This window comes from Triturus cristatus, chromosome 2_2, assembly GCF_964204655.1.
Source record: "Triturus cristatus chromosome 2_2, aTriCri1.1, whole genome shotgun sequence".
Taxonomy (NCBI): Eukaryota; Metazoa; Chordata; class Amphibia; order Caudata; family Salamandridae; genus Triturus; species Triturus cristatus.
The window spans coordinates 502,891,601-502,914,706 of record NC_140582.1 but is presented as its reverse complement, the minus strand read 5'-3'; the positions used below and the strand labels follow the sequence as shown (position 1 = coordinate 502,914,706).

Below are 23,106 nucleotides of genomic sequence, written 5' to 3'. Positions count from 1 at the left end.
ACGCTTTCAATTATGATTAAGGACTAAAAATGAAAGCTTACTGTTCCTTTTCGGTCCATGACTAAGTCTAAGGGCTCAGTTGGGAAACGTCTGAGGTAATACCTTAATGTTAGTCTGATGAAGAGGGATTTTCTGGGCTCCTTTAACCGTCATATCACGCCCCTCACTGACCGCTCCGAGGTAGCCGCCATTTTCTGGCCTGCCCACCACGATGGCTTCCTAGGCGGGGCATTCTGCTACTATGGCTAACGGCTTCTGTGGGCTCTCTCAGTACTACTTCTAAGGGCTGCCCTGAGCATTTCTATTACGGTGGATGAAAACCCTCAGGGCTGCGGGTTGGTCTCTCCTTGGCTGTGGCGCAGGGCAGGGCCGGCCTTTAGCATGCGCTAGCCCACCTCAGAGGGTCGCTGGAGTTCCCAGGAGTAGGCTTCCTATGACTTGGGTCCATAGCAAGGTGTGGGAGGGAGCGCCAAATTTGTTTTCGCCCAGGGCGCTCTCTGAGCAAAGGCCAGCTCTGGCACAGGGCCTTTCAGCCTCTCTTTGGCTAGGGCTACTGCACTTAATTCTGGCACTCCGGCACTTACCACTGCCGTTCAGTCTATCCTTTACTGTGTCTAGGGACTCGAAAGATGTTGCTCTGCCTCTCCCGTGCAATGCCCGAGAGCTCTTTGGGCTGAGGTTCGGGCTCAGGGCTGCCACTTGCTGTGGCTGAGAGAACTTAGGACAGCCCTTCAGTCAGGGTCGGACTAGCCTATGGGGCAATCAGGCAGTGCCCGGTGGGGTGCGCTGGTCTGATGTCTGTGTGGGCCGGTTTCTGGCTGTTTGTAGCCCAGTTTTATCGTTAGGTGGTCCGGTTTTTTACTGTTGATTTCCCTGATATTACCACAAGCATTGCCAGCAGCAAACGCAAAAGTATGCAAATACCCACAGGGTGTCTTTACAAAGTCAAAACTGGCCCGATTTGCAAATGTGGGTCAATTTTTTTTTTTTTAGCTATGTAGTTTGTTAATGAGGGTCACTTTTATTTTGCATTTGTCACCCTGAGTGGGACGGGTATGCCCAGACGTGGGTCCCGTGCTCTCCATGCCACTGGAGTCAACCTAGCCTGGCTGATGAGGGGTGTTACCCCGAAACCGGTCCCAGGATGCTTGTTTCCAGTCCAGGAAGGACCTGGCCTGGCAGTTCGGGCTTGGCTGTTCCCATTGGGAGCAGGGCCACAACTGATTTGCATAAGGCTGGGTTTAAACTGGAATGGCATGGGGAGCAAAAAAACGATGGCTTTAGGCCCAGACCTTTGTACTGGGGTGAATGTATGACGTTGTTCTGCATTCTGTCCATCAACTGTTCTTTTTGCACTTTTATTTTGGTGCCTGAGCCTATTTTTTGTGCAAGTCCGACCCGGTCTTCAGTCTGTTCTTTGCTCACTGGGGCAGTCGTTCTATCCCTCTACAGTACAGAGGGACTGTCGTTCTGACGTTTAAATGGCTGAGAGTCTATCATTCAGTCCCCCCACTAGAGCATTTTAGGGTTAATATTTAATCCCTCCTTTTGTAGGCTGAGGGTTCATGCTATTCAGGCCGCTTTCGCTATGGCAGAGGGCTTCTGGGAATCCACACTTTTCTCCCTCCGTGACAATGAATGAAGGATGGGTTGAAGGCGCATACGGCTTTGTGTGGCCTGAAGAAGAAGGGGAGAACCGCCACGCGGAGGCCACGTGCGCACACAACACCGCCCCCTCGCCTTAGAACGAAAGGCAATGGAAATGTGGGCAGACCACGAGAACGACAAGGGGTATGTTGTGCCCCCACCCCCTTCGCTTCCATGGCGCACTGACTGCAGTTATGAATATGCAAACAACTGGCTTCGGCGGACCACACAGAAACAGCTGAACACATACCTCCTCTGAATGAACACTACACAAGTACTGCTCACGCAACGCGGGGGGTGCTCCACTTTAACACAGTTCACTCATCTTTTAACACTAGTGCTAATCGCGTGCACGTTTGCCGCCCTGTTCAGAGCTTCCTTTCAAAGCCGCAATGTATTCTTGCACAGGGGGATAAAGCTTGAACTGCGAGTCTCCTGACAGGAACATCACGACGGTGTCCCTCCCTTGCCACCCTGCATTTATTAAAGCCGATCTCTGACCGCTAATAGCCCCCGTTCACGCCCTCTTCCGTGTGCACCAGGCCTCATTCGATTCCCCTCTTAGCGAGACCATGCTACAGCGTGTGACCCTCGTCCACGTCGTTTATACATGAACGAGTAACTTGGGAAACTGATCATCGGAGGCAAGGGCTGCCTTGAAGTAACAGCTCACCTCCAGGAGTGACTATTATGCAACAAATGGAAGCCTTAAAAGCAGAATGAAAGTGGTTTAGGCGGAAGTATGGTTTGATTAGCTCGACGGGTATCACTTTTCAATGCTGCCTTTTCCTGGCAGGGGCAGGGCCACTGTTGATTTTAAGACATCCACTTCCGGCCCTACATGGTAAAGAGCAAATTAAGTCGAAGTAGTTAATGTCGACATCCGATCCAACCGGCAGTCTCCTGAGGCTAAGAGAAGGGGGCGGGGTGTGAGGAGACCCTACGCAAAAAGACGCTTGCCTACAGCCCTGGGTCTCTCGTGACTCATTCAGAACATTATCACATTGGGAATCTACGTCACCTAGAGCACTTGTTTACTGTGGAGGGCACACAAAGGGGCTGGTGAAAGCGATAGCTCCTTTGCACCTGCAGTGCCGCGAGAGCACGAGGACGCCAGCAGCAGTCAATTGTTCATGGCGTACACAGCCTTCGTCAGCAGCTAAAGCCAAGGCGCAAAGCAAGGTACACTTGCCCGAACCTATGACAGCGAGGCTTTAAAAACCGTTTATGGGAACATTTCAGACAAACCAAGCACGTGCCGCTAGGAAACTGAAGGTATATGTAAGTTATAGCATGTACTTCAGGTTATATGGAAGTTATAGCATGTAGTGCAGGTTGCACGATCTTAAAATTACTAGCTATGTGCTCTTTTGTGAAATTCATTCACTATGGGATAACTACAAATAACATGTAATGTACAATTTTCTCGCCCAGTTAAACATGCAGAATTAAAAATAATGCATGCATACACCTATTTTGAGAAAGTAAAATTTGTAAATGTGTGTTGACATTTTAAGATTTCTAGTCTGCAATTTTTTTTTTAAATAGAGGTGTATGTACAGTTTTGGATATTTAAGCCATTCAGTAGGTACGAAGAGAGACAGCCACCTGTTATAGATGTTCTTCAAAGACCACTCTGTACAGGTTCCAAGCTGTCACTACATCGAAGGACTGACCTGGCTTAATGGCAAAACAACTATAGTGCTAACTGCGCAATCATATCACACAACTCAACAGCAGCCTTGTCAGGAGCTCAAAATCTGGTTTTTGGGCCTTACCCCTCGGTAGAAAGACAACATCCATGAGCCTAACGCTATGAAGAACGTAGAGATGGTGGATCTTCAAAGGTGTGTCTTTTCCTGTTGAACTTGAAGTTAACTTCTTATCACTTACTCATTCTGTTCCCTTGGCACTCTGCGGTGTACGCTGATCATCTTCTGCCTGAATCCCACACCACACAAAAATCATATCAAGCCAATGTAGAGATCGTCAGAGGTGCGCACTCGAAGTGCCTCTGAAATGGTGGCCTGCTCTACGTACTTCAAAAAGGAGACCCTACTAAGGGCTGGGCCTCAGGTTGTACCATAACATTAAATAGTCAATAAAACCTCGAAGGACAACACTTTGGAATACGAAGAAAAGACCTCATCTTGAAGTGGCGAGAGGCAGATGCAGAATTTAGGAGCAACAAAGATCAATGCCTCACTGCTTTTGGATTCTGGAATAAATCTCTTGAGAGGAAGCTTCTACTCTGGAGGTCTAATCCTGGGTAAAAATCAGCACTTTTTCAGTGCATATCATTTGGTTAAAGATATTAGGTTACTAGCACCTAACACATGTTTAGGAGCATTACATCAATACTCCTAACAAACCCAAATCTAACCAATTTTAAGGAAAATAATGGAAAATAACTGAATGACAAATTTGGTATTAAATTAAGCAGCATCTGCTTTCGTATATAATACGTACATAAATAACATGTTTATCAGCCAATAGAACAAACTGCAAGGCTGTAAAATATTTTTGGGACAACAATGAATTTTGGCAGGAAAGTTGATCTAAGAAAAATGAGAACTAATAATCTACAACTCATTCCCCTCCCCAACTGATATAAAGAAAAAAGGTATATTCTCTCCATAACGGTAACAGAAAAGTATTGTGGGTTATGGAGAAGAAGTATAATAGGAACATTAAAATAAATGATTGAAAGTGTGGAACCTAATGACAAGCCCCATATCATTGTCAAAGGACCTATGATCAACACACCTGGTTGACAAAAACAACAAAGAACTGGTACAAAGCTCTGTCAGTGCAGCGGGAACGTTTAATTTGGGAAAAGAGTACAGGGAGACAGATGCATGGTGTCAAACATAAGAGAAGAAATCTACCCCCCCAGGCATCGTAGTTGCAAGGCATCAACGTTCTGTAGCTCTTGACAATCAGAGGGATGTTGACTGTTCAATAGCTGGATTAAATCCGTGTCCAGAGAAGATTTCTTGGGGCAGTTTAGAACATTTCCTGCTTTAAGGATAGCATAATAGGTCAAATGAAGGAAACTTGATTAATTCATGTTGGTAAATCAACTCGGGGGTAAAATAAACTAAAACCCAGTTTTGGGGATCCTGGTGCCACACTGAACAAAAAAATTGACAAGCAGGATAATCCGCTGTATGGTCAATTACCACATCTACTTCAGATTCAGAAGAGGCAAGCTCAAGGGGTTGTTTCGGCCTCAAAACCAAGAAATGTGCTGAACTACAATACTACAGTCAATCCATTAATGCCCTAACTTTGTCAAGCCGGTCGTACATTTGAGATGTGCCTACTCATTTGTTGCTACTTAAGAATAACTTAATTCTTAAATTGTGTTGCATTCAGTCTTGAGGAGATATCTACTGAATGGCAATGTCCCATCCACTTTTTAAGGCACCAAGTATGCTCAACAAAGACCACGTTTGCATTCAAACACTTCAGAATTTGTCCTCGAATGGAAGCAAAGCATATACTTCCAGAAAATGTAAACGATCTATAAAGTCCAACTCCACAGTGACCTCACAAATCTGAAAACTATTTTGAGATCACAGGAGGTGCACGTTAGGCTCTTTTGAAGGTCATTATCATTGCAAACGCAGGTAAAATAATTTTATAATAATGGCTACCTTACACAATCATCCTAATATCTTAAGTATAGTTCAACAAGAGAAAAAGGGCCAGTGCAGGGCTTCCAGATAATGCCTCCAAATGTTATATCAATGTCAGCTGCCCAATCTCGCAGTACATCCACAGTTTGCTCCGAAAGGTGAGAAAATTAAATACTAACTTGATGGAAAGAGTTCAAATAACGTGTTTAAACTGAAAAAGTATACATTTCCAGATCACAACTCAAGATTATATTCTGTTATTTGTGAAATTCCAATTCAGAATTCTTTTATTTGTTTTACTTCCAATGAAAGCAATTGCTTTTATAACGAAGGCATTTCAGGGCTCATCAGGTCTCTTCTTCTGGAGTGATCTAATCATTGGTCGGAATTTATCTCAAGAAAAACAAGCTAATGTTATCATAAAAGCACCATTAATGTACATCATCCAATAGAAAACAGTAGATAAAGTGAGTCTTACAAACTTGTCCATCCATTAACCATTTACTTTCCATTCTGTACAAGCCAAAAAAGTTTCCATGGCTGCAAACCCTTTCACAAATAAGCGAATATTGGCCGATAATGGCGCCTGCATCCTTTAACAATTTTGCCCGTTTCCTGTTACCACTAGAGCCTGTAAAATTAACTCGTCTAGCTCTTTTCTAGTCCTAAAAGGCATCTTGCTTCTCAACTAAAACACACTTTACTTTGAGATGTAGGGTTATACAGTTTAACTAAACATAACATACATGTATCTGAACTTTATAAAACAAATTAGTGAGTGATTTTCTCACACAATCGAGTGTGCTATGAATCTGCGGAGAGTCTAACACCGAACATTCATTTATCATAGCACAACAGATAATTCCAACAAAACGAAATGGGGAACCCTGCTGAACTGCTAAAACTGAAATGGTGGGTGGGTGTACCTCTTACAAAGATGTATGCACGCACCTGGATTATTTGTTTTCGAAATGCAAAGCTAAAAAAAAAAAAAAATCATGACGCCTCATGCACAGCAGTGATGCAGCAAGACCACAAGAGGAAAAGGACTGTGAAGGGACAGAGCTACTGAAGGTAATCAACTGACCACAATAGCCAAAGCACCCCCCTTCCTCGCTGTACAACCGGACAAAGAATACACTGTAGGATTCTTGACTGTGTAGTCCATGTTGAAACAAAAGTAATCAATCTCTGATTCACTTATTCCTGGAATGCTACGTCAAACTTGGTGTACTAGGCAATGATGTTTTTTTCCCATCTCAGTTACTTCCTTCATTATAGCAATTTCACTACATCACTCTTTCTACTATGCGTGTCTGATACACTTTTTTGGCTGTAGGTCAAAGTTACAGCAAGAAATTGATTTCTCACCATTCCTGCTCTCGCAACCATTGACTTTATAAGAATTTACTGTCTCGCCTGCAGGGACTTAGACTAAGCATCAATGCTATTGACTATTGCAGGGCGGAGGTGGGACTAAGCTATGTGTTTTACGCAGACCTCAGAAAAGCCATAGGCATAAATAAAAGGAGCTCAGTTGGCTGTCACCTATCCAGTAAAAAGAGATTGTTTACTCAGTCTTACGCCCTTTAGGTGCCAAACCTATCTGGAAACCAACCAGTAACAGTCATGTCATAGTTGGAGCTTTTCCATCTCCAAGTCAGATACCCTATTCTCCTCCATTTTTCAGGTTTACTACGCCTTGCCAATGCTTTTTTATGTCAATCTTTTTCTATTTTGTGTAGTTTTTCTTGAATGTTTAAATAGGTCTTCAGGTTACAGTAATTCAAATCCAGTAGTACATTTTGTCTAAGCCAACATGCACATGTTTGGTGCGCGCGTTTATACTTAAACGGGTTTCTTTTCTAGATCTGTTAAAAGTACACCTGGTTGCTAGAAAACACAGGTGCTGTTCAGTACGCATATATTACGTGCGAGGCTTCTTTTTATTCCAATTAATAAAAATTACTGGAACCATATGACCACCACGTTTAAGTAGCAGCATGTTTTCGTTTTCTGACATATGCATGACATACCAAGCATTTACAAAGCTAATAGGTCTGGTCTATGCAAGAGTTATTGGTTTTGGCAATGTGTTTTAGCCATGTTGTACAGCAGCGTGGCTGCTGTTCAGCATGGCTAAACGTTAGTGGTGTACAGGAGAGTGGCATGGAGTGTGGTGTATTGGAGTGGCATTCTGTGGAGCGGTGTAGAGCAGAGTGGACTGGTTTAGAGAGCAGCAGAGTGATGTCGCATAGACTGCAGCAGTGTCGAGTGCAGCGGCACAGATTAGAGTATAGCATAGTAGAGTGCAGTGGTGCAGAGTAGAGTGGCGTAGAGTATAGTGCTGTAGATTGGCGCGGCATAGAGGGAAGAGCTGCAGAGTGCGGGGCGTTGAGTGCGTTGGCAGGAATGCAGGGGTGTAGAGTGCAGGGGTGTAGAGTGGTGCAAAGTGGGCTGGTGTAGAGAGCATTGACGTAGTGTATTGCAGAGTATAGTGACTCAGAGTTCAGTAGCATAGAATTCAGAAGCGTACAATGCAGCGTCATAGAATGCAGTGGCTTAGAGGTGTGGTTCATAGTAGAGTGCAGTGGTGCAGAGTAGATTGGCATAGAGTGCAGTGGTGTAGAGTATCAGTGGTACAGAGTAGAGTGGCGTAGAGTGCAGTGGTGTACAGTACAGTGGTGGAGAGTGCAGTTATGCAGAGTAGAGTATAGTGGCCTAGAGTACAGTAGCATAAAGTTGAGTGGTGCAGAGTAGAGTTCGGTGACAAAGTGTAGTGGCATACAGTGGATTGGTGTAGAGTAGAGTGGCGCAGGGTGCAATGGCAGAGTAAAATGGTGTAGTGCAGTACCAGAGTGCAGTGGTGCAGAGTAGATTAGATGTACACTGGATTGGCGTAGAGTGCAGGGGCGAGGAGTGGTACAGTGTTGAGTGGTTTGGTATAGAATGTACTAGCAGAGTGCAGTGGGGCGTTTCAGTCAATCAATATAAATCTTTATTCAGTAAAATTCACCATTAAAAAAATACAGATCAAAAACGATAAAATCAAGTTCATGAGTAATAAAAAGCAGACAATAAGATTGCTCATAAGAACAAAGAACATATAAAACAATTAATCAGTTATCGTTTTCCTGGACGCCCAGACAGCTTGTAAAAAACATTAAACAGTGATGGTCACATGCTCCGTGGGGAGCATCTGAAGGTACAACATGGTGGGCCTGACTTGTTTAACCTGAAGTGATTTCAGCAAGGGGATTAAAAAACGCTTCTTCGGCCAACTTAAGTATGAGTAAAACATTATAAAGTGGAGCAAATCCTGCGGAGACGCACTGTCACTGCCGCAGGGAGCCCTTGCCTCATGCCGAACCCACCCACACGGGGAAGCCAAAAAATGGTGCAATTGATTAAGCCTGAACCTAACCAGTAAAAATCTATCATGCTATGAGCGAACCAAGCCCAGGTATGGCTCCATCCTGTGAACAGTTTTTAAAAGCATGTGGCCTCCAACTGATGGCTTCTGAAGTTCTAAACCTTCTCTTTCTGAACGGGAGCATTCCAGGAATAATCTTTTAACACTCCCCAACTTGTGTGCGGAGAGAGAAATAGGATTCATAAAAATATCAGGCATGCCTAGAGAAGAAAAGGATGCCTTAACATGAGCAAAACAGGATATACTAGTCACCCGGTCCAAAGACAAACAGTCCTCGAGGATTCCGCTCTGCTCCAGATCCTAATCCAGTACAGGAGGGAGCATAAGTAAATCAGGCCCAAGACATTATCTATCCCTAACTCCGCATGCACAGAAAACGCTGGGGGACCTGAACCAACTTGCCCAAAAAGTTATTCTACATAGTCTGAGCCCGATCCAGCTTAACATACCCCCAGACCTCGCTACCAGCTGTGCAATACACTTGGCCTGATACATTTTCAAAAGGTCCCTTGGTGCCTTAGACGCAAACCTATGTGTAAAACTGAAAACTGTCCCCATAGTTTTTATGGACTCTGATCGTTTGGACTCCACCAGCAGTCATTGCCGTCAAATAAAACACCAAAATAAGGGAAGGCCTTAACTTTGCACAAGGTATAATTAGATACCTTGAAGGTCTAACTGCTTGTAGATTTGAAGCCCACTACCATTACGTGGGACATTAAGAAACTGACCGACAGGTCCAGGAGTCCCATTAAAGACACATACTTTGCCAACAACAAGTCCAACCCCTGTGCAGTCTGAGCCATCAAGACCGCTTTGTTCGCATATAACAAAACAGGGAGAAATCGGTCCCTAATCTTAGGGCAGTCGGCTGACACCGATAGGAGCATGGACTCTAGCCCATTCACATACAAGGTGAACAAAAATGGTGCAAGTATGCACCCCTGGCGAACCCCACAGCTTGTTGAAAATGAGCAGATGCATGCTGCACACCTTGAGGAAAATGCAGAGGCCGAGGTCGATGAGTGAAGATCCGCTAATAATGCCACAATACTGGCATCAACCCCCATCTCGCTGAGCAAAGCCCCGAATTCCACTCGATTCACCATGTCAAATGCGGACGTCCCGTCCATCAATGCAAGGTGTAGAGATTCAGACCGAGTCACCGTATATTTGCTGATAATTAAATGGAGATTAGGGCACTGGTCTGAAGTCGACCTCCCTGCCCTAAAACCATACTGGACGCCGCTCAAAATTGTGTTTTCTTCTGCCCAGTCACACAGACTATTTAAATTCGCCTTCCCTAAGACTAACTGTAGCGTCCAATATTGAAATTGGCCGATAGCATTGTGGATTCTCTTTATCCCCCTTCTTAAATATGGGGCCAATCACGGTAAAAAACTGAGGGTAGCGACCCCTACAGAGCAGCCGCATTCAAGACCTGCATTAGTAAAGGAGCCCAAACGTTTGTATTATCTTTGAAAAAGTCTGGCGGTATACTGGGTGGGACTGGGGCCTGATTGCTGGACAGGGCAAGGATTCCTAGTTGGATTTCATCTAACGTGAAGACCGCTCGGTTACCTACTTTAACAGATGCCATGGAGGTCTTATCGCTCCAGCCAACCCCCTAGTTATAGATACCCTCAAGTGATCCAACCACTGTTGCTCTGGGATGTGATGACATAAAAGCAGACCAGACCCTCTGAAAAAGCAGGCCTATTTACAATGCACCAAAAAAGGAAACTGTCCCCCATTTCACAGGCTTGACAAAGATCCTCCCAGGCTGACTCCTGTAAGTTATGTTTGCACACCTTTTGAGCCAACTTATAAGTCCGCCTGCAGTTTCTGATCAATTGCCCGTCCCTTGGGAACTGCTTCAGGACTGCCTTCAAATGACAAGAGTTCTTGAGCAGTCCCTATAAAACCATTTTGGGATTTGTGACTCCCGGGTGCTAATAGCTGTGACCATTATAACCCCCACAGCTATGCCTTTGTAAGCTTCCAATACCCCCGCCGCATCACTATCCAGGCAGATATTAAAATCATGCAGGTAGGCAGCAAAAAGAGAAGTTTGTAGACGCTGAGGGTCCACTAGAGCCCATTTCAGCCTTCTCCCCTGGCCACCAACGGACAGGCTCAAAATGGAAACCCTTTGATGTGGTTATGGGCCCAAGGCAATGCCCAAGGTTAGGGATAACGGATTGTGGTCACTGAAAGGGCTGAAAATAATGTTAAAATGAGAGATGAGCAGGTATAATTGTGCTGCAACACATATAAAATCAATAAGCAATCCACTGCCCCTCCCTTTATAAGACGGGAAAATTGTGGGGTTCAGGGAATTCACCAATTCCTCGAAACTGAAGACCAGGTTGTGAGAATCTAAGATCTCATTAAACTCCGGCCATCCCGTGAGTGAGCAAAATGTAAACCCTCATTCAGCCAACAACTGCCAGTAGAGGCACCACCCTCTAGGGGAAGATTACATAAAAGAAAAAGTCACAGACAAAAACATTGAACTTGTTTCAGAGTAGCATAGAGTAGAGCTGTGCACAGTAGTGAAGTGGCATAGACTGGAGTAGAGCAGCATAGAGTGCATTGGCATAGAGTAGAGTGGTGTAGAGTAGAATGGCACCCCTCCTCAAAATCCAGCAAGATTGTCACATAAATCAGCAAGCTCTGGTAGTTGAACGCACAGCAAACGTGACAAGATAAGAACAAGATTTAGAGGCCTGTTTACAGAAAGGAGAGCTCGTGGAAGAATACGAGTGGTAGTGCGAAAAAGGCTTTACTGCCTGGGAGGGACAAACTCACACTGGACAGCCTCAAACAAAGCCAGCAAATAGAAAGCCAGAAGATGTGAGTTACAAACCACAAAGCCAATTGTAAGCAATGAGCGGAATGCATCCCAAAGGAAGCTTTTGAAATGTTCCCAAGATGTCTTTAGCAGACCAGTGCACTGTCTGGTAGGCTTCAAACTGAAAAAAATAATAATAATACACTGGCTTGCCAAAGCCAGACCTATTTGGCTTTGCAAGCGCTTGCTTTGTTTAAGATTTATCCCAGTTGAGCGCTTGGTCTAAAGTTGGGTTCTTAACCAGTGGCCGTTCCACTAATTCTTGGATTTATGGGCAGGAAAAAATGGAAGATGCCTGTTAGTGTAGCTGCAAATTCCTGTTGTAATGCAGCTAGGGATAAAAACAAGCATTGGCAAAGTCAATAGGGATAGTCTATACAAGAGCTTTGCTAATATGTTTTAGCCTCCCTATACACCAGCATGGCTCCTGTTCAGCATGGCTAACAGTTAGTGGCATGAATTAGAGTGGCGTGGAGTAGAGTGGAGTGTTATGGAGTGGCATAGAGTGGTGCGGAGTTGCACACTGATGTAGAGATCAGTGTTGGAGTGGGAGTAGAGTGTTTGAGAGTTCAGTGGCAGAGTGGAGTGGCAGAGTATTGTGTCAGAGTGCTGTAGAGTAGAGTGGGGCAATGCAGACTGTCATAGAGTGAAGGTGCATAGAGTGTAGTAGAGTGGAACGGCAGAGAGTGTCCGAGTTCTGGGACACTCCCGCGCCGCACGGCCACCAGCTGCTGCGTGTGCCTCCACCTTCCTCTGTGCCTCGCTGCCCGACTGCCGCCTCGTGACCACGCCCCCTCCTTCGAGCGGCGTGGTCCGTGATCGGCGCTCCTCTCCCTGTGCCCCTGGTCTTTTTTGCTGTGCGTATTTGTTTATTGGCTTTCTCTGTGTTTATTTGTAAAATTGTACTGGCATTGTTTTGATTGCTGTTTCCCCCGCTGTATTGCCTGCCTCTCCCTGCCTGTCACCGCCCTCCGTCTTCCCTCCCCGCTCCCCGCTTCCCGCCACCACCGCCCCTTTTTTCCTTCTGTTCCCTCCCCGCTCCCGCCTCCCAGCTGCTCCGCCCACCCACGCACTTGGCCATATATGGCGACCGTGCGACGCAGGTGAGTGTGTCCTAGCTCTGGGACACTCCCGCGCCGCACGGACCCCGATCGACCCGCCTGACGTACACCGCCGCCACCCTCATCGCACTCAACACCGGCAGGACCCAGGGATGCTACCGAGCTACTCCGAAGCCCACCCACGGACCCTTCAGCTGCCTCGCCTGCAAGTTCACCTGCATCCGGACCTGCCCGGCACCAGCACCTGCCAAGCCGAACACCAGCAGCAACCACCTCAAGTGTATCCTGCTCAACACCCGCTCCGTCCACAGACACGCCATCGAACTCTGGAACCTCCTAGACGCCACAGCCCCTGACGTTGCCTTCATCACGGAGACCTGGATGAACGCCTCCTCAGCGCCCGACATCGCCATCGCCATCCCAGAAGGCTACAAGATCACCCGGAGGGACCGCAACGCCAACCAGGTGGGAGGAGGCATCGCCATCATCCACAAGAACACCATCTGCATCACGACCAGCACTGACAACACCCCACCCTCCGCCGAACACCTGCATTTCCAGATTCACACCGACCCGAAGACCACCCTCAGAGGCACCTTGATCTACCGACCTCCGGGACCACGCACTCAATTCAGCGAGGACATCGCCGACTTCGTCAGCCCACACGCCCTCCCCTCTGCTGACTACATCCTCCTGGGGGACTTCAACTTCCACCTGGATAACAACAACGACTGCAATACCAGCACCCTGCTCGACAACCTCGCCAACCTTGGACTCAAGCAGCTGGTATCCACACCCACCCACCTCGCCGGACACACACTCGACGCCATCTTCTCATCCAGCAAAGACATCGCCTTCAGCCACGCCACAGAACTCCACTGGACGGACCACAGATGCATCCACTTCACCTTCAGTAGAACGACGATCCACCACCACCAGCAACAGGTTGCCCGAAGAAGCTGGAACAAGATCACAGCCGACCAGCTCGCCGCTTCCCTGAGCCAGCACCCTCCGGCCAGCTCAGCGAACCCCAGCCAGGCCGCCGACAACCTCTCGAAGTGGATCAGCAAATGCGCAGACGAACTCGCCCCTCTGAGGATCCCGCCCAGCAGACCCGGCAATAAGAGAGCCCCATGGTTCACCGACGAACTCAAGAGCTCCAAGAAGAACTGCCGAGCCCTCGAGAAAGCCTGGAGAAAGGAACCCACGCCGGACAACAGGACCACCCTCAAGCTCGCCACCCGGAAACACCACCAATTGATCCGCTGGACAACAACGCACACAACTGCAAGGAACTCTTCAACATCGTGAAAGAGCTCTCCGACCCCAACGCCGGAAACAACGACATCACCCCATCGCAAGACCTCTGCAACTCCCTCGCCTCCTACTTCCACAACAAGATCACGGACATACACAACAGCTTCAGCACTCAACCGACGCACGCCACGACCGCAGCAACGCCACCCACCACCACCCTCCGCGCCTGGACCCCGGTCAACACCGAAGACACCGTCCACATGATGAACTCCGTCCACTCCGGATCTCCGACCGACCCCTGCCCTCACCACGTCTTCAACAAAGCCGACGCTTCATCGCACCCCACCTGCGGGACATCATCAACACCTCATTCGACACCGCCACCTTCCCCGAGAGCTGGAAGCACGCCGAACTCAGTGCTCTACTCAAGAAACCTACAGCAGACCCCACCGAACTCAAGAATTACCGCCCCATCTCTCTACTCCCGTTTCCAGCCAAAGTCATCGAAAAGACCGTCAACAAACAGCTGGCCGCCTTCCTCGAGACGAACGGATCCCTCGACCCATCGCAGTCCGGATTCCGTGCCAACCACAGCACCGAGACCGCCCTCATCGCCGCCACTGACGACATCCGAGCCCTGATGGACAACGGAGAAACAGCGGCCCTCATCCTCCTAGACCTCTCCGCGGCCTTCGACGCGGTTTGCCACCGCACCCTAGTGCAGTGCCTCAGCAACGTCGGAATCCAGGAGAAGGCACTGGAATGGATCATCTCCTTCCTCGACGGAAGAACACAAAGAGTCCGCCTACCACCGTACAAGTCAGAGGCCACCGAAGTCATCTGCGGCGTCCCTCAAGGATCCTCGCTGAGCCCTACTCTCTTCAACGTCTACATGAGCCCCCTCGCGGCCATCGCACGCCAACACAACCTCAACATAATCTCCTACGCCGACGACACCCAGCTGATCCTCTCCCTGACTAACGACCCTGCCGCCGCCAGAGCCAACCTGCACGAAGGGATGAGAGAGGTAGCCGAGTGGATGACGACAAGCCGCCTGAAACTGAACTCAGATAAGACGGAGGTCCTCATCCTGGGCTCCTCGCCCTCCGCCTGGGACGACTCATGGTGGCCCCCCGCCCTGGGCACCGCACCCAAACCGACGGACCACGCACGCAACCTGGGTTTCATCCTGGACTCCTCCCTCTCCATGACCAGGCAAGTCAACGCCGTCTCCTCGTCGTGCTTCAACATCCTGCGCATGCTTCGGAAGATCTTCTGGTGGATCCCCACAGAGACCAGGAAGACCGTCACCCAGGCCCTCGTCACCAGCCGACTGGACTACGGCAGCGCACTCTACGCCGGAACCACCGCCAAGATCCAGAAGAGACTCCAGCGCCTCCAGAACGTCTCAGCCAGACTCATCCTCGACATCCCACGACACAGCCACATCTCCGGACACCTAAGAGACCTGCACTGGCTCCCGGTCAACAAGAGAATCACCTTCCGCCTCCTTACCCACGCACACAAAGCTCTCCACGATCAAGGCCCGAGCTACCTCAACAACCGCATCAACTTCTACGCTCCCAAACGCCACCTCCGATCTGCCAGCCACGCCCTCGCCGCCGTCCCAACCATCCGCAGAGCCACTACAGGAGGAAGGTCCTTCTCCTACCTGGCCGCCAAGACCTGGAACTCCCTCCCGGCTGACCTGCGCCTGACCCAAGACCACCCCTCCTTCAGGAAGAAGCTCAAGACCTGGCTGTTCGAGCAGTAGCGCCCCCCCCCCCCCCCCCCAGCGCCTTGAGACCCTACGGGTAGGTAGTGCGCTCTATAAATGTCTTGATTGATTGATTGAGTGATGTGGCAGTGTCATAGTGGAGTGTCAGAGTGGATTAGTGTGCCGTAGAATAGAGTGGATTAAAGTGGCATGGAGTGGCGTAGATGGAGCTGCATAGAGGATTGTAGATTCTAGTAGTGTACTATGGTGGCATAGAGTGGAGTAGTGTTGTGAAGTGGCAAAATAATGGCAAAATAACGGAGTACAGTGTAATTGAGTGGAGTAGGATCAGAGTGGAGTGTCGTACAGTAGACCGGCCTAGAGTGAAGTGGTGTAAATTACAGGGTAGATTGGCGTAGATTGCAGGGGCAGAGTGCATTGGCTTTGAGTAAAGTTGCGAAGAGCACATTGACAGAGTGCAGTGATGTACAGTAGAGTGGAGTATAGTAGTGTAGAGTGATGTGGTGCAGAGTACAGCGCAGAGGCATAGAGTGCATTGGTTTTGAGTAAAGTGGTGTAGAGTGCATTGGCTTGGAACAGTGGCATAGAGCAGTGGTTTGAGTAAAGTGGTGCAGTGTAGATTGTAGTAACGTGGAGTGGTGAGCAGTGGAGTGGTGCAGGGTGGAGTGCAGTGGCATAGAGTGCAGTGTAGATTAGAGTGGCAAAGAGCAGACTGGCATACAGTGCACTGTGTAGAGTGAAGTGATACATAGCACAGTGGATTGGCGTAGAGAGCAGTGGCAGAGTGCAGTGTAGCGCGGCGCGGAGTGGCCTAGGCTGCATTTGCACACAGTGCTAAGAGTGCAGTGGTGCATAGTATAGTGGGGTGGGGTGCATGGGCATGAAGTAGAGTGGTGATGAGTAGAGTCACAGAATTAAATGGCCTGGAGTGGTGCAGATTGGAATGCTGTGACTCAGTGTGGAGTGGCATAGAGTTTAGCGGCATACTGTGGAGTGGTGCAGTGGCATGGGGTGGTGTAGAGTGGGGTGGGGAGAATGAGTATGCATGCTGTGGTAGCGCACTGCAATTACAGCCACATCTTCAATTGAAATGACAATTACATTTGCACAGACATACAGTTTTACTAATAAAACCACAAATCGCACAAAAAATGATGGAAGTGTCATCACCTATTGTATTTTTTGTCATATTTAAATATTTGCTTCCGCCACACTTCAGAATTACCAAAAAATGTGATTCATTTGTGCTTCCCTAATTCTGATATAATCTGAAATATCTGCTGTTTATTTACATACATTTATATTTTGCTGTGTGCTAGACAGAAATAACATCGTACAGCCTTCTGTCCAGCACAACCCCTGTGGCCAGCATGAATATCACATAATCCTCTCAATTTGAACTCAGAAAAAAGAGTAAATACCAAGCTACCTTGGAAGACCAAGTCTGGCATTTGACCTCGGTCTTTGAATGCACAGAAAATGTGACAAGATCAGTAGCGGCTGCTACCGGACCCGGGTGGTGGGCGAGGGAAGGAGAGACGACAAAAAAATAAAATTAAAAAAACACTTAATTGTAATGGCCGGCCGCCGCCTCTCCTCCATCTTTTTCCTTCTCTTCCTGCAGTATTGGTCGGCAGCAGGAAGCTCCCAAGCTCCCCTGAGCTGCATTGCAGCGTTCTGATTGGTCTGAGTGATGCGGTTCGGTTCTCAGATGGGGAATGGGAGGCTGTGCATGTTCCTCACCAGGCTGTGTAATGTAGCCTGGTGGGGAGGATGCAAAGTGTGCAGGTCTGTTTGGCCGGCCCAAGAGGGCCAGCCAGCAGTCCTGCGCACTTGGAGTGTAAACCACTCCTCCCCCTGCTCAGGCCAGCCCCACCAGAGTGCCACTGATGAAATAGGAAAACTAAAATGATAATGATAGTTATTAACATTTTATTTTTTTCCTTTTGTTCAGTGGGGCGACGCTCCAATGCCTTAGCAGAGGAACCGCCACTGGACAAGATAAGAACAAGATTATCACTAGTGGAAGGATACCATAGATGGAGTATGGGCTTCAAGAGGGACGAACTCAAGCTGGACAGCCTAAAACAAAGCCAGCGAATAGATAGCAAGCAATGTGAATCACGAAACACAAAGCCAATGGTAAGCAATGAGGGTGGAGGGGGGTGGAATACATTCCCAAGGAAGCTTTCCAAATGTCGCGGAGATGCCGTTGGCAAACAAGCCAGCTGCACTGTCTAATAGCCATCGACCTAAACAGGCAAACTACTATTCTTGCACTTTTCCATAAAGGGGAGATTTCAGTTGCTCAACTACCTGAAGGATTTGTAGAGGCAGGGTTGGCGGTTGCTAAGCAATGCTGTCGAATTAAACACTGGAAGTGTGTACCACAGGGCAACACAATTTTGTTGACAAATCTGAACTGACACTATGTACATGTTTATTGGGATAGGGCAGATCTACTGCTGCTGCTGCAAGGCAAAATGAGTGCGGGGCACGCAATTACATGACTAGTAAAGTAGCTCCTCTCCTTGTTTTGCAAAAGTGAAGATGCAGCGCTCTTTTCAGACTGGGAAAGAGGCCAAATGTTAAAAGTATCCCACCTTTTCCTCAGCATAGGGTGTCTGCAGGTGCCCCCAAGAAACTAAAGTTGGACCCATTAACCCATACTTGTCTAGTGAGAGGGCTACAAGGAACAGAACTCTGCTACTGGGACATGCCTGGGGCACAGGAGAAACAGTTCCAATTAGGTGCAAGGAAGGGAGCACAACCCTGACCAGGAGTAAAAGGGCATGACATAGCTCCATGAGGCCTGTGTATAGATTGCTTTAAGGATAGAAATGTTCACTATCCCCCAAGCAAAATTGACTAAACGTAAAGGTTTGCAATCCGACGTGAAAGTTTAGTACGAAGCACAGTACAGGTACAGATTAGGCACAGGTGTAGCTCCAGATGCATAGATCAGTTCAACAGTTCTTGCCTCAAAGAAATCACATGGGCAAAAGTCTAGTGTTCTATCAGCAGATGTACCTATGCACATCCAGTCTTTCAGCCCTCCACAGCCTGCTCAATGAAAATGTAGCTCCTGCAGCACAGACTGGGTTGTTTGCTGAACCTGTTCATACAGCAGTAGCTTTGATGAAGCAAGACCACAACAACAGTCTTAATTGGGACATGGGACATTGTGTGTGGTTCAGCACAGCATGCCTGCATGGTGGATGCTTGCCTCTGGTAGTTGTAGCTTCTCAGGTCATACACAGAGAGGTACTTGTTTTTGGCAGCTGCAGCCCTCTGGTGCCAGATCTGAAGAGGGCATCCATCTTCAGCAGTTGCAGTCTCCAGGCAAGATCAGGGGTTCCATGTGCGTAGAGCTAATTACGTCAAACAGCGGAATCAGTTTTTCCAGGCATTTGGCAGGGGTACTGGATGACAAAATTTAGTTTTCACCTACCACCTGCGGAGTCCCCCTGGGGTCCTCCCTCAGCCCTACGCTCTTCAACGTCTACATGGCTCCGCTCGCCCCCATCGTCAGAACGTATGGACTCAACATTGTGTCATATGCAGACAACACCCAACTCATCCTCTCCCTATCCAACGAACCAAACACTTCCAGACACAACTTTCGAGAAGGCATGGAAGCCGTTGCCAAATGGATGAAAAACAGCTGCCTACAACTAAACACCAACAAAACGGAATTACTCATCATGGGCCCAAACCCCGACGCCCGGAACGACACTTGGTGGCCTCCGCCCTCGGAAGCCCACCCACCACCACGGACGCAACCTGGGAATCATCCTGGACTCAGAGCTCAAAATGGACCGCCAGATCAACTCAGTCTCGTCCCCCTGCTTGCACACCCTCTGCCTCCTACGCAAGACCTTCAAATGGATCCCCCTTGAACACAGAAAGACCGTCACTCACGCCCTGGTCACCAGCACACTCTACTACGGCAACGTACTCTATGACGGAATAAACAAAAACCTCACCCGCAAGCTACAGAACATCCAAAACGCCGCACAAGTAGTCCTCAACCTGCCAAGACACTGCCACATCTCCCAGCACCTGCACACACTCCACTGGCTCCCCATCGACGCTAGAGTCACCTTCAAGATGCTAACCCACGCTGAAGGCCCTCCACGACACCGGACCAGCATACCTGAACAGCCTACTCAAATTCCACGCACCCCAAAGGACCCTACAATCAACCCAGCTCTCCTACGCCATGGTCCCCTGCACCAGGAAGACCAGATCGGGAGACCGCTCCTTCTCCTTCCGAGCGGCCAGAGCCTGGAACGACCTTCCGCTCCACCTCAGACAGACAACATCGCTCTCCATCTTCGCAAGAAATCTCAAAACGTGGCTCTTCGACAGACCCCCTCCTTGATGGACTGGAACCTGCGGCCCCCTCCACCCCCCAGCGCCTTGAGACCCTTATGGGTGAGTAGTCGTGCTTAAACACCTGATTGATTGTCTTGGGGTAAGTTTGCAACAGCAACCTATGATGAGATTGGGGATGCCCTCCGCGCATAGCTCAGAATCTGGCTTCTAATGGTGTCCAGTTTCATTTGGGTGTTCCTCACACCTTGAACATGGTGGAGTTCTCTCACTGAAAAGTCTCTTCTTCTGCAGGGTCAGGCACTAACCTTATCTCTCTGAACTCTATACTTCAGGCAGACATTATGCATATCCAGCGATTTGCAGACTTCAGGTGATGTCCCCTCACATATGGGAGTCTGGCTGTCATGCACTCACAGCAGCTCTCCAAGCACTCTCCACACCACTCTCTTACTTGCTCAAGAAGAACGTGAAACTGGAAAAAGAAGTGGAGTGGCTTTGGTATGATTTCTATACTTATGTTCCAGATAGGGGATGAGGATTCATTGTCTAAAGCTTTGGACCAGGTTTTAAGTATTTCTCTCTCACATGTAGTTCGTTTTCTATCCAACTTGCAGACACAACCATTGTGCAAGGTGGTGTTTTCACAGCAAGCAGCAGTGATGCTTGCTCTAAGCAGGCATATCCCATAACAAAGGCACAATTATGTGTGAGATCTCTGCACATGGTGGTCTTCTGCCTTCCTAAAGGTGGGACAGACACATTGAAAGGCACTGCCCTGTCTAGAAACCTCCTCACTTTCAATAACAGAAAATGCTAGTCCACCCTTTACCCCTGCCAACTACCAAATGGCAGGGCTCAGAAAAGAACTAATAAATGTCTCTTTACTAACACTACCTCATTGAATTCCACAACTCAGTATCCATTATCCATCACTTCAATGTCTCCACCCACAGGATGCAGTCAATGTTCCACTGCCTGGGGTAGCAGTATCCACCCTTCATTTTGTTTCATGCTAAACTAGAGGCCATCGAAAATGAATCCCACTTTCGAATTACTCAGGCTATCACCATACACAGAGTTTTACTATTACAAATGTGCTACACATCCATTGCACATACATTCACTCGACACATAAATGGGATGTCAGTGCAAGGGCCAGGAGCTTTACTCTCTAATAACAAAGAAACAACTGCGTGGTCAAGACTAAGGGTTCATAAAACTCAGTACACTGCTAATACAGCTTTATATGACTAACCCAGCACAGGTAATGTAGTCTCATGTCAGCTACGAGGAGAAGCTTGGTGTGCCCCTCTGGGTCACAGAATAGGTTCTGGAACTTATGTTACCATGGAATGGCCTAGGCACCTGCATTCTATTAGCATGTTGTATGACCAAACAAAAAGTCAGGATACAAGTTTAACATGCAGTCAGCAGTCAGTGCAGGGGCACGTGCCAACTAGTGGGCATTCCCATCCTAACAGCAAAACACATATATTTGCCACCTTAGTCCCAAACTCAACAACCTTTCTAGTCATAGCTGGCTCCTGATACAATTTCACTTCCAGCTGGTATAATGGTATAAGAAGAGGGCTCAATGTGTGCTTCTTGTCTTAAATGTGCTCCCCTCCAACCTAAGATCTTGGCTGTAAACAGGCAGTTTTGAGACACTGACATGTCCTTTTTGGTGCCGATCTTATTTTAGCACTTTGAAACGTTACATCATTCAAGACCGAGTCTCTTACCGCTCTCCCTCTTGAACCTAAACTCTCTGTCGTGTTCTGGGATAAGTCCTATCTGATTCCCCCAACTACACTGGGAGAAACAAGCACAACGAGCATTGGCATAGCCAATAGGTCTCGCCTTTGGGACCTTATAAGTGTTTAGTTATCCAGCACAATATCCTTTGTGCAACAACATCAAGTGTTGCATGGCTAAACACTTATAAGGTCCCAAAGGCAAGACCTATTCGCTATGCCAATGCATGTTTTGAGTGAGTGGCTCGTGCAGGTATGCCACTGTGAGGTAGAGATGCTGTGAGTGCTTTTACAGGAGTGGTGGATGTAGTGGTGGTGGACGTGGTGGTGGAGGAGGTGGACGTGGTGGTGGAGGAGGTGGACGTGGTGGTGGAGGAGGTGGACGTGGTGGTGGAGGAGGTGGACGTGGTGGTGGAGGAGGTGGACGTGGTGGTGGAGGAGGTGGACGTGGTGGTGGAGGAGGTGGACGTGGTGGTGGAGGAGGTGGACGTGGTGGTGGAGGAGGTGGACGTGGTGGTGGAGGAGGTGGACGTGGTGGTGGAGGAGGTGGACGTGGTGGTGGACGTGGTGGTGGAGGAGGAGGTGGACGTGGTGGTGGACGTGGTGGTGGAGGTGGACGTGGAGGTGGACGTGGTGGTGGTGGTGCACGTGGTGGTGGACGTGGTGGTGCACATGGTGGTGGACGTGGTGGTGGTGGTGGACGTGGTGGTGTTGGTGTTGGACGTGGTGGTGGTGGTGTTGGACGTGGTGGTGGTGTTGGACGTGGTGGTGGTGTTGGACGTGGTGGTGGTGTTGGACGTGGTGGTGGTGTTGGACGTGGTGGTGGTGTTGGACGTGGTGGTGGTGTTGGACGTGGTGGTGGTGTTGGACGTGGTGGTGGTGTTGGACGTGGTGTTGGACGTGGTGGTGGTGTTGGACGTGGTGTTGGACGTGGTGGTGGTGTTGGACGTGGTGGTGGTGTTGGACGTGGTGGTGGTGTTGGACGTGGTGGTGGTGTTGGACGTGGTGGTGGTGTTGGACGTGGTGGTGGTGGTGTTGGACGTGGTGGTGGTGGTGTTGGACGTGGTGGTGGTGGTGTTGGACGTGGTGGTGGTGTTGGACGTGGTGGTGGTGGTGTTGGACGTGGTGGTGGTGTTGGACGTGGTGGTGGTGTTGGACGTGGTGGTGGTGTTGGACGTGGTGGTGGTGTTGGACGTGGTGGTGGTGTTGGACGTGGTGGTGGTGTTGGACGTGGTGGTGGTGTTGGACGTGGTGGTGGTGTTGGACGTGGTGGTGGTGTTGGACGTGGTGGTGGTGTTGGACGTGGTGTTGGTGGTGGTGGTGTTGGACGTGGTGGTGGTGGTGGTGTTGGACGTGGTGGTGGTGGTGTTGGACGTGGTGGTG

At 48.7% G+C, this 23,106-nt stretch overlaps 1 protein-coding gene across 1 annotated transcript in view; it reads right to left on the bottom strand.

The window, feature by feature from the left end:
- Positions 1–23,106, bottom strand: part of SMAD1 (SMAD family member 1) — a 155,307-nt gene that overhangs the window by 100,506 nt on the left and 31,695 nt on the right. The window lies entirely within an intron of this gene.